The sequence below is a fragment of the Halichoerus grypus genome, chromosome 3 (genome assembly GCF_964656455.1).
Source record: "Halichoerus grypus chromosome 3, mHalGry1.hap1.1, whole genome shotgun sequence".
Classification (NCBI taxonomy): Eukaryota; Metazoa; Chordata; class Mammalia; order Carnivora; family Phocidae; genus Halichoerus; species Halichoerus grypus.
This window is the reverse complement of record NC_135714.1, coordinates 156,933,173-156,945,537: the sequence shown is the minus strand read 5'-3', so window position 1 is coordinate 156,945,537 and position 12,365 is coordinate 156,933,173. Positions and strand designations below refer to the sequence as shown.

The following is a 12,365-nucleotide window of genomic DNA, read 5'->3' as shown; positions in this document are numbered from 1 at the left end:
AAATCAATGAAACAAATAGCTGGTTCTTTGAAAAAATCAATAAAATCAATAAGGCTCTAGCCAGGATAATTAAGAAAAAAAAGAGAGGGCACAAATTACTAATATCAGAAATGAAAGAGAGAACATTAATACAGATCCCATGGATGTTAAAAGGACAATAAAGGAATACTATGAACAACTCTCTGCCCACATTTGATAACCTAGATGAAATAGATAAATTTCTTGAAAGATGCAATCTGCCAAAACTCACACAAGAAGAGATAAAGCTATATCTATTAAAGAAATTGAATCTAAAATTAATAGCCTTCCGGGGCGCCTGGGTGGCTCAGTTGGTTAAGCGACTGCCTTCGGCTCAGGTCATGATCCTGGAGTCCCTGGATCGAGTCCCGCATCGGGCTCCCTGTTCGGCAGGGAGTCTGCTTCGTCCTCTGACCCTATCCCCTCTCATGCTCTCTCTCTCTCATTCTCTCTCTCTCAAATAAATGAATAAAATCTTTAAAAAAAAAAAAAAAAATAAAATTAATAGCCTTCCAAAAGAGAAAATACCAGACCAAGATGGGTTCACTGGTAAACTATATGAAACATTTAAATCATATCAATTTTCTAGAATCTCTTTTAGAAGATAAAAGCAGAGAGAATTCTTCCTAACTCATTCTATGAGCCCAGCATACCCTAAAACCAAATACCAAACACTGAAAGGAGACAAAAACATCATTAAAAAATTGCAAATCATTATCTCTTATAAACATAGATACAAGAATCCTCAAGATGAAATTGGCAAATCATATCCAACAATGCATAAAAAGGGTTATATACCACAAACAAGTGGGATTTATCCCAGGTATGCAAAGCTATTCACATTAGAAAATCAATGAATGAGGCTGGGTCTCCTTTAAGGGGCCATGAAGGAAGGGTTCAGCTTTGGCAACCAAGGTGTGATTTGGTTTGAGATTCTGCCTGGGCTCGGGGTTATGGCCTTGTGCTCGTTCATCCCCGACATAGCCACTACACAAATCCACAGGCTCACTAACAGGGGCAAGGAAAAGTTTGCCTATTATTCCTATCAGTAGAGTATGATGGAAAGAGATAGGCACATCTCTGGAGTTAATCATTACTACGTGTCAAAGGGTTTGGAAAATACTGATTAAAGAAGAATTTTCCTTTTTTGTAATTTATTTTTTTAATTTAAATTCAATTAATCAACATATAATGTATTATTGGCTTCAGAGGTAGAAGTCAGGGATTCATCAGTCTTATATAACACCCAGTGCTCATTACAGCACATGCCCCCCTTAATGTCTATCACTCAGTTACCCCATCCTTCCACCTCCCTCCCCTCCAGCAACCTTCAGTTTGTTTCCTATGATTAAGAGTCTCTTATGCTTTGTCTCCCTCTCTGGTTTCATCTTTTTAAATTTTTTCCTCTCTTCCCCTATGATTCTCTGTTTTGTTTTTAAATCCCACGTATCAGTGACATCATATGATAATTATTTTTCTCTGATTGACTTATTTTGCTTAGCATAATACCTTCTAGTTCCATCCACATCATTGCAAATGGCAAGATTTCATTTTTGATGGCTGTGTAATATTCCATTGTATGTATATGTATGTGTGTGTGTGTGTGTGTGTGTGTGTGTGTGTGTGTTCAGGAAGCTGAACCCTTCCTTCATATATACACACACACACACACACACACACACACACACACCACATCTTCTTTACCCATTTATCAGTCAATGGACATCTGGGCTCTTTCCATAGTTTGGCTATTGTGGACCTTGTTGCTATAAACATTGGGGTACACGTGCCCCTTCAGATCACTACATTTGTATCTTTGGGGTAAATACCCAGTAGTGCAATTACTGGGTTGTAGGGTAGCTCTATTTTCAACTTTTTGAGGAAACTCCCTACTGTTTTCCAGAGGGGCTGTACCAGAGAAGCATTTTCCTGATTAATGAAAAATAACTAGATTATGCTTATCTATCCCTTCTAGAAGGTTATGCAGGGTATTAATGTGGTACATAATAAAAACAATGAAAAAGTAAAAAAAAGAAAGGAAAATCAATTAATGTAATCCATCAGATCAATAGGCTAAAGAAGAAAAATAACATGATCATATCAATAGATGTAGAAAAAGCATTTGACAAAATCTAACATCCATTCATGATAAAAACTTGGTAAACTCTGGAAAGAGGGGAATGTCCTCAACTTGATAAAGAATATCTACAAACACCCTACAACTAATATCATACTTAATGGTGAGAAATTTGCAGCTTTCCCTCTAAGATCAGGTAAAGAATGTCCCCTCTCACCACTTCTTTTCAACACTGTACTGAAAGTTCTAGCTAATGAAAGAAAGCAAGAAAAGGAAATAAAAGGTATATAAATTGGGAAGGAAAAAATAAAATTGTCCTTGTTCACAGATGATATAATCATCTATGCAGAAAAGTCAAAAAACCAACAAAAAAATCCTGGAACTAAGAAGCAGTTATAGCAAGATTGCAAGGTTTATATATAAAAGTCCATCACTTTCCAATACCAGAAATGAACACAGAATTTGAAATTTAAAAACACAATATCATTTCTTAGCACCTCAAAATAATGAAGTACTTAGGTATAAATCTAACAAAATGAGAAAAACCACAAAAATCTGATGAAAGAAATTAAAGAAGAGCTAAATAGATATTCCATGGTGATGGATGGGAACACTCAATATTGTCAAGAAGACAGTGCTGCCCAACTTGATCTATAGATTCAACGCAATCCCAATCAAAATCCCAGCAAGTTATTTTGTGGATATCGACAAACTGATTTTTAATGTTTATATGCAGATGCAAAAACCCCAGAATAAGCAAAACAATATTGAACATACGAAAAAAACTGGGGGGTGCCTCGGTGGCTCAGTAAGTTGAGTGTGTGACTCTTGGCTTTGGCTCAGGTCATGATCTCATGGGTCATGAGATCGAGCCCCACGTCAAGCTCTGCACTCTGTGTGGAGTCTGCTTGAGATTTTCTCCCTCTCCCTGTGCCCCTCTCCCTGCTTGCTCTCTCTCTCTCTCTCTAAAATAAGTAAATAAATCTTTTAAAAAATGTAAAGAACAAAACTGGAAGACTGTTACTACGAGACTTCAAGATTTACTAAAAGTCAAAAATAATCAAGACAGTGTGGTATCAGTGAAAGAAGAGATAACAGATCAGTGGAACAGAATAGAAAGCCTACAAATAGACACATGTAAATAAAGGCAATACAATGGAGAAAAGATCGTCTTTCCAACAAATGGTGCCAGAACAACTGTATATTCATGTGGAAAAAATTAACTCTAGACACAGACTTTACATCCTCCAAAAAAATGAACTCAAAATGGATCACAGACCTAAATGTAAAACACAAAATTACAAAACTAGAAGATGACATAGGAAAAAATATAAATGACCTTGCATTTGGCAATGACTTTTTAGCTATGATAGCAAAGGCGCAATCCACGAAAGAAATAACTGATAAGCTGGACTTCATTAAAATAAAAAAATTCTGTTCTTTGAAATACATAGTCAAGAAAAATGAAAAGACAACCCACAGACTGGGGAAAGATATTTCAAAAGATATATCTAATAAAGGACAGCTCAGCAAAATATAAAAAAAGAACTTTTATTTTTTTATTTTTTTTTAAAGATTTTATTTATTTATTTGACAGAGAGAGACACAGAGAGAGAGGGAACACGAGCAGGGGGAGTGGGAAAAGGAGAAGCAGGCTTCCCGCTGAGCAGGGAGCCCGATGCGGGGTTTGATCCCAGAACCGTGGGATCATGACCTGAGCCGAAGGCAGCCACTTAACGACTGAGCCACCCAGGCACCCCAAAAAACAACTTTTAAAACCCAACTAAGAAAATAAACAATCTGATTTTTTAAAAATTAGCCAGAGACCTTAACAGACACCTCACCAAAAAAGATAACAGGATGGCAAATAAACATATGAAAAGATGCTCTATATCATATGTCATCAGGGAAATGCAAATTAAAACAATGAGATACCACCACATACCCATTAGAATGGCCAAAATCCGAAACACTGACAAATGCTGTCAATGAGGTGGAGCAAAAGGAACTCTCATTTTTTGCTGGTGGGAATGCAAAATGGTACAGCCACTTTACACTGGAAGTTTGGCAGTTTCTTACAAAACTAAATACTTATAGCATATGATCTAGCAATTGCACTACTTGGCATTTAATTAAAGGAGTTGAAAACTTATGTCCACAAAAATCCACACAGATGTTTATAGCAACTTTATTCATAACTGCCAAGACTTGGAAGCAACTAAAAGGTTCTTTGGTAGGTGAGTGGATAAACTGTGGTATGTCCAGAAGTGAAATATTATTTAGTGACTTAAAAAAATCAGTTATGAAGCCAAAAAATGATATGGAAGAACCTTAAATGCATATTACTAAGTGAAAAAAGTCAACCTGAAAGGTTACATACTGATTAATTCCAATTATATGACATTTCAGGAAAGGCAAAACTGTAAGACAGTAAAAAAAAAAAAAATCAGTGGTTGCCAGGGGTTGGGATGAGCAGGCTGAATAAAGGAGCACAGAGGATTTTTAGGACAGTAAAAATACTCTATGGTAACATAATGATGGATACATTCATTTTACATTTGCAAAAACCCATAGAATGTACACAAGGAGTCATCCCTAATGTAAACTATGGGCTTTGGTGCTAATGATGCATCAGTATAGGTTCATCAATCATAGCAAATATACTACTCCCATGGGGAATGCTGATAATGGGGGAGGCTATGCATGTGTGAGGACATGGGTTATATGGAAAATCTCTGTCCCTGCTAGATATTGCTATGAACTTAAAACTGCTCTGAGAATTAAAGTCTATTTAAAAAAAAAAGAATTAAAAAAATGAACAGAGCATAAGATACCTATAGGATGTCATCAAGCATACCATCTTATGCATAATGGGACTCCTAGAGAAAATTTGCAGAAATAATGGCCAAAAACTTTCCAAATTTGATAAATTTGGAAATAAATCTTATAAATTAAACATCCCATGTTCATGGATTGGAAGACAATATTGTTAATGCTAATTATACCCAAGACAATCTACATCTTCAGTGCAATTGTATCAAAATCCTAGAAGAAAACCTAGTAGAAAATTGTTGTGACTTGAATTGGGTAAGATATGACATTAAAAGTACAATACATAAAAGAAGAGATTGATAACCTGGACTTTATCAAAATTGAAAACTTCTGTTCTTCAAAAGATACTGTTAAGAGAAACAAAAGACAAGTCTGTATACTGGGGGAAAAAATCTTTGAAAATTATATGCCTAAGAAAAGATGTGTATTGTGAATATATAAAGAACTCTCATAACTCAAAAATAAGAAAGCAACTCAATTTAAAACATGGGTAAATTATTTGAGCAGACATCTCATCAAATAAGATATATGGATAACAAGCATATGAAAAGCTGTTCAATAGCTTTGCACAATGAAACAACACTACACCCTTATGAGAATAACTAAAGTTAAATTAAAATTAGTACAATACCAGTTTTTAACAAGGTTATTGAGGAAATAACTTTCAAACACTGCTGGGGGAAATATAAAGCAACTCTTGAAAATATTTAAGCAGTTTCTCAAGATGTTAAACATACTCCTACCATATGATCCATTCATTTACCTCCTAGGTATTTACCAGAGAGAAGAGGAAATACATGTTTATACAAGAGTTTATACATAAATGTTCATAGTGGCCATATTTGTAACACCCCCAAACTGGAAACAACCTAAATGTGCCATCAGTGCCTGAATGGAGAAACAAATCAGGTATATCCATTCAAAGTAATTCTATTTAGCAATAAAAAGCAACAAACTGGGGCACCTGGGTGGCTCAGTCGGTTAAGCGTTTGCCTTCGGCTCAGGTCATGATCCCAGGGTTCTGCGATCAAGCCCCGCACTGGGCTCCCTGCTTAGCGGGGAGCCTGCTTCTCCCTCTCCCTCTGCCTGCCTGTCTGCCTACTTGTGATCTCTCTCTCTCTCTGTCAAATAAATAAATAAAATCTTAAAAAAAAAAGCAACAAACCATTAATATACAAACTACATAGATGAATCTCAATATAATTATATTGAGTGAAAGAAGCCTGGCAAAAAAGTATGTAATGTATGATTTCATTTATATAAAACTCTGGACAATGCAAATTATAGTGACAGAAAGCAGATCACTGATCACTTGGGAGTGAAAGGAGGAGAGGGACAGGAGGGACAGAATAAAAGGGGCATTAGGGAAATGTTGAGGATGAGGGATATGTCCACTTATCTTGACTGTGGTGATGGTTTCACAGTGTATACGTAAGTCCAAAGTTATCAAATTGTGTACTTACAAACATGTGATTTGTTGTATTTCAATTATTGTGCAAAAAAAAATTGTTTCAAGAAAAAAAAATTCACAGCCAACAAGCCAACATTTTAGAACATGCATTATCTTAGGGGATACTATTCTCAGGAAGAAAACTTCAGCAAGCCAGAGATAATTGCATAAATTGTGGCAATAGAATCCATAATGAGCAGTGAATCTGTAACTTTAGAATTGAACTAAAACAAATGTGGGAATTATGCTAACATATTTTTGTAGAGTATACTACTGTTTCCAGTTTTTTTTAGCCTCCTAGAATCCATTCCCTTTGCAATGTGACTTAGCAGTTGGCTCTCTGACTTGCTTTGGCCAATGGAATGTGCACAGAATGATAGTTCAGAGCTGCAGCTGCTCATTATCCTTGAATTTCTTTCATCATTTTGAGGGGAACATGACCTGGCCAACCCATGGTCCAAGGAAGATGACAGACAAGGGAATAGAGCTGGATCAACTTTCACCTTGAAACCAAATCCACCTGAGCTGAGTCTATATTAATTATCCTTCAGGTGCATGAGAGAAAATAAATGTTTCTTCTGCAAGCCAGTGAGTTTGGGGTGGCTCATTATTCAGCATGGCTGTGGTAATAGCTATATACTGTGATGTATAAACTAATAATATTGAAGTGAGTAATTAACAAACGGTGGTAGTGTGGAGAAAAGGGAGAAAAGAGATAGGGCAGTATGCTGCTTTATTTCTACTCATCAAAATTTATTAGATTAAGTTGATAAATCAAGTGATAGATGTACAACTATATCTAAAACTACAAAGATAAATATTAAGAGAATATGATTAAAAAATGGGTAGTAGAGGGAAAGGTGGAAGAAGAGAATTATACTAATTTCATCATTGTTCCTTTCTGGACATTAAAAGAAACTGAAGAAATGGAGGACTAAAGAAATTACATAAATATATAGTTGTAAAAGGAACTAATTGAACAAAAATAAAATTTCTAAGTTATAGGATGAGATATACTATAAAACAAAGAGACCTATGGTGAAAGATATTTTGAGATATGAAACAGAAAGCATGATATAAAATAACAATATTAAACCCAAATACATTTATATATTAATGGATATAAATGTGTTAAACTACTGTATTAAAAAAAATTCTGATTAGATCCTAATGCAAAAATGCTGTTATCACATGACACACCTAATAGAATGTGATTCAGAAAGGTGGAAAGTTAAAAGGGTAGATAGGTAAAGGTACACTACGACGTTGCAACTAAACAAAAACCATCACCACAACAAAAACCAGGATCAGGATGTTAGTATCAGAAAAATTTGAAGGACAAAATTATAACCACTTCATTATGATAAAGAGATAATTATGAGTATCTGTGAATCAATTACTAAAGCATCAAATATAAAAAAAGAGATAGAAAAAATATAATCATATTAGGAGGGGGAAATGACCTCTTGAAATCCATGACACATAAAGAGGGGTAAAATATAAAAGCTTAAATGACATTATTATTATTATTTTTTTAAGTAGGCTCCATGCCCAACGCAGGGCTTGAACTCAATCCCAAGATCAAGAGTCATAGCTTACTTTACATACATCGGTGAGAAAAAGGAAGATTTTCTCCTTGCCCAGCAACAACCCAGCCAATGAGAAAACATCACAATCTTGAACTCTTGCTCTCCTCCAATGAATTTTTGTTCAAAGCAACCCCTCCAAACTTTCTCCTTTCCTCTATGAAAGGATGCTCTCCTCCTTTCTTTGGACTTGCCTAGGAATAGCCAAGGTTTGCTTGTCCTGGGTTCCTCTGCTATTCTGAACTAAGGTCGATTTTGTTGGCTAAACTGCTTACCTTCTTCTTTGGATGGTTGACATTTCTTGGTGTTAGAAGTGGGATCAAAGAAGACAAACCCTTGAGCTACTACCAACACCCAGAACTATGCGCAGTACCCACTTGAGCCCTTTGTACTCTTCACAAGGTGCATTGTCTTCTTCCATCTTGATTTGGGTAAGTCTCTCTCAATTCAAGCTCTCTCCTTTTGGTCAAGCTTTTGGACTTTACTTGGGATCTGTTTTTATGAAAATATCACCCTTTCTGGTGAGTATTCTTTTGTTTTCTAAATTTCTGATTGTTTTGTTTTGTGTTCTAAGCTCTCCAACTTTACTGTGCATACTTGTTCTCTATTTCTGTTTAATCCCTTCTGTTTCTGTTTCTGTTTGTTGAAGCTTCTTGGTAAGTCACCCATCCTGTTCAAAAGGTGGGAATACACATGATTCCCAGTGTTTTAAAACAGCTGTTGGAAAACAGGGCCCCTCATGGTATGTTTTAGAGAATCCAAAGGCAAGATAGGTTCCATCTGATCCTTGGACCAGGTTCTTGTGCCTTTCTGAAAACTGGGTAAATTTTTGGATACTTTGGAATTGTAATGGCCATTCTGGGGAAACTTTGTTTTAGATAAATCCACCTTAAGGGGATCCCTTAAAAGAGAAGTTTCCAAACATCTCAGTGACAATGGAATGCATTCTTAGATTGGAATGCAGAAGATCCTGAAAGACAAAATGACTCCAAAAATAGCTCTAAAAGGATCCTTGTAGCATACAAATACTTTAGTAAAAAACTTTGGCCATCTGAGGAGGTAAACTTAACTTAGGCCATTTGCCAGAAACATAATTTGGATCCAACTATTCTTTTGAGTTTTGTACCTGACATATAGCTAAAATTTTTAAAACAAAAGTGGTAAGATCTCTGTGTCTATCTATATATTATGTGGGCCTATGCTCTTATTCCCATTTCCTAACCTATTGCAAAAGGGGCAAATCTTTCTGACCACTGAATCTATCACCAGGAACTCCAACCTATTCATAATGTCAGCGACCTCTTGGTCTTACCTGTCACCAATATCTCCTTAGTCTCAAATGCCACTACTGATTAAACCCATAAGCCTTTGAATGTTACCTAGGGTGCTAGGCTATTATGGCCAGGTGTTCCTATACTTTCCCCAGTCATAACCAGGCTAGCTCAACTAGACACCTCCATCTTTGCCAATCATACAACCTTTGTTTCCTCCCAACCCACATCTTTTCCTTACTTAAATATGATCTGTCCCCTGTACTCAAGAGAAATATAAATGGGCTAACTCCTCTTTGCAAGGCTTTTAGAAAAGACAGCTTTAGGATGGGATGGCACCTCACAGAATGTTATCCTAATTTCTCTGACCCCTGGCTTGAAAATTTCAATCAGAAAATTCCAGCTAATGAATCTATCAATAACCAGACCTTAGCTGAAGTCCTCTGTGCTCCACCTGGTTTCATTTTTGTCTGCAGTGGATGGCATTTTCATGGGCATATGAATGTTTAGATAGCTGGTGAATTGGAGACCAAGGCTTATTGGGACATTTAACCATCCCTGTTAACATGCAGAGCAAATCAGAAGCCTCTCATTGGTCCACCCATTGAGCCTCCATGGCTGACTTAAATGGGAACTTCCAAGAGGCATACATGACTCTGTAGGGAAAGCTTTTCCTCTTCGGGTTAGAGTAAATACCAGTGAGCATATGATCAGAAATCTCTCCCTAATATTACGAGAGCTAGCCAATTCCACACCAAAGCAGTAGCAGCCCAACACTGATCACTTGACTCATCGGCTAAGATAGTTTTGGACAATTGCATAGCCCTTGACTACTTGCTGAACAAGGAGGCATTTGTGCAGTAGCCAATACCACCTGCTGCACCTGGATAAACGCCTCTGGAGAGATAGAAACTCATTTACACAAGATCAGGGAACAAGTACACTGGTTACAACAAATTTCACCTGATCTCCCTAGTCCTTTGATTTGTTCAGTTGGCTACCTTCAGATTTGGGTCATGGTTTAGAACCATTATACAAATTGGATTTGTCATGTTCCTTTTAATTCTGTTTTGCATAATTATTTTTAAACCTGTTGCTTGTCAAATCTCTACAGAAGTGATGCACCAGATAGAATGATGTTAGCTCAACACTTTGAGATGATTTCCAAAGCTTACAATCTAGACAAGATATGACCTTAAGAGTGGAAAATACCTGAGAGCTCCTTCTTCTACTTTATTTGTTGCGCAAATATGATTTCTATGGTTTCCATCACCTCAAGGTCTCCCTGCAACCTGGGACAGGAATACCAGGAAAGGTCCTTTCTGTCACTGAGTGACACAGACAAAAATGTTTAATTAATAAATAAATAACCAACCAAATGCTTGAGCAGCAATGCTTTCAAGGAAAGATCTTGATCAAACGAGGGGAATGTGAAAATGAATAAAGGAAATCTAATTCAAAATGGAGAAGGGAATCAATGAAGGGAGGGTTCTCACTCAGGTACTACTCTTGACAGCTTACCTTACATACTTCAGCAGGAAGCTTACTTTACATACCCCAGCAAGAAGACGGAAGATTTTCCTCTTGCTTGGCAACAGCTCAGCCAATGAGAAGCTGCCGCAACCTCAAATTCTTGCTCTCCTTAATGAACTCTTATCAAAATAACCCCTCCCAACCTCTTTCTTAAAAATCCCTTTCTTCTTTCTTCTTCAGACTTGACCATGGTTCACCATAGTTTGCAACTCCTCGGCTATTCCTGAATAAAGTCAATTTTGCTGGCTATACTGCTTACCTTTTTCTTTTAATGATCGACAATAGTCCTGAATGGGAAGGCTATTTTGTAAATATGTCAATTATCCTCCCAATTAATCTATTAACTGAATACATTCCTGACCAAAATCTTAAAAAAATTTGCAATGCGATTTGACAAATTAATCCTTAAAAAACATTTTTAGTATGGAACTTTTCAAATGTATTCAAAACTAGAATAATAGCTTAATGTAACCATCACCTAGCTTCAATAATTACCAACACATGGTCAATCTTGGACAGTCAACTTTTAAAATTCATCTAAAGAGTGATTAAATAGTCATGAAAAGTTTTAAAAAGGCAAAGGAGGACAAACTTTCTCTTACTTTTAGCTAATAGAGCTATTGTAGACAGGCCTTAAATGGACTCATGCTTTTGAGGAAATTTAGAACGTGATAAAGGTACAGTTTCAAATCACTGTGGAAAGGATGACATAAAAATTAATAGATATTGTTGGGTCAGTTGACTACCCAATTGGGAAAAATTGAAATTAATTAATTTACAACACATCAAAAATAAATTTCAGATGGATCAAGGACCTAAATATAAAAATTAAGCCTATAAGAGGATTAGAAAAATTTATAAGGAATAGATTTAAAATCTTGGTGTGAGGGTGTTCCCAAATCATATGAAAATAATAGGTTTGATTGCATGAAAATTTTGAACTTTTTCAGAGTGAAACAAAGTTAAAAGACAAGTGACAGACTGAGAGAAATATGTGCCACACGGACCAAGGAATGGACAAAGCCGTGGTTGTATGAAACAGGTGTAGCGTTTAGGAATATAAAGTAGTTTACTGTCACCCACGTATAGGGAACATGGCTTCTGATGTCAAGTCCCATTAATAGGTTAGACGATGGAATTCGGGTGGTTATTTTCTTCCGTATGTTTTCCTGGAATTTTCCATTTTTTACAATGATCACGTGTTACATTTGTAATTTAAAATTTTAAAAAATCTTTAACAACTAAAAATTCTGGCCTGCCTTACATTGTTCCCTGTTTGGAGTATTAATGTATTGCCAGCTTTGTTTTAGGTTTATGACAGGGAGGCGCCGGGGTTTTTGCTTCCTTTGTGTCACCATGAAACCTATTACAGAAATGAATCCTTGTAGATAGTGAAAAAGAAATGCTCAGGGATTGGCTAAAGCAATGTTGGTGCAGATTTGGGGGCCAACAGATGAACACCTTAACACTTCCTCATTACTCATTTCTCTCTAACCTCTATCTCAGTTCCAGCTGCATAAGTCACTCCAGCAGGCCGGTACAAATGACACGCAAGAATTCATTCCAGGTGCGCGTGTCAGCGTGACTCCCGCGTCTCC

General features: G+C 36.4%; 1 pseudogene; it reads left to right on the top strand.

Moving 5' to 3' along the window:
• The first annotated feature begins 902 nt into the window (after positions 1-902).
• Positions 903-1,148, top strand: LOC118544416 (NADH dehydrogenase [ubiquinone] 1 alpha subcomplex subunit 1 pseudogene; annotated as a pseudogene).
• Positions 1,149-12,365: the final 11,217 nt, after the last annotated feature.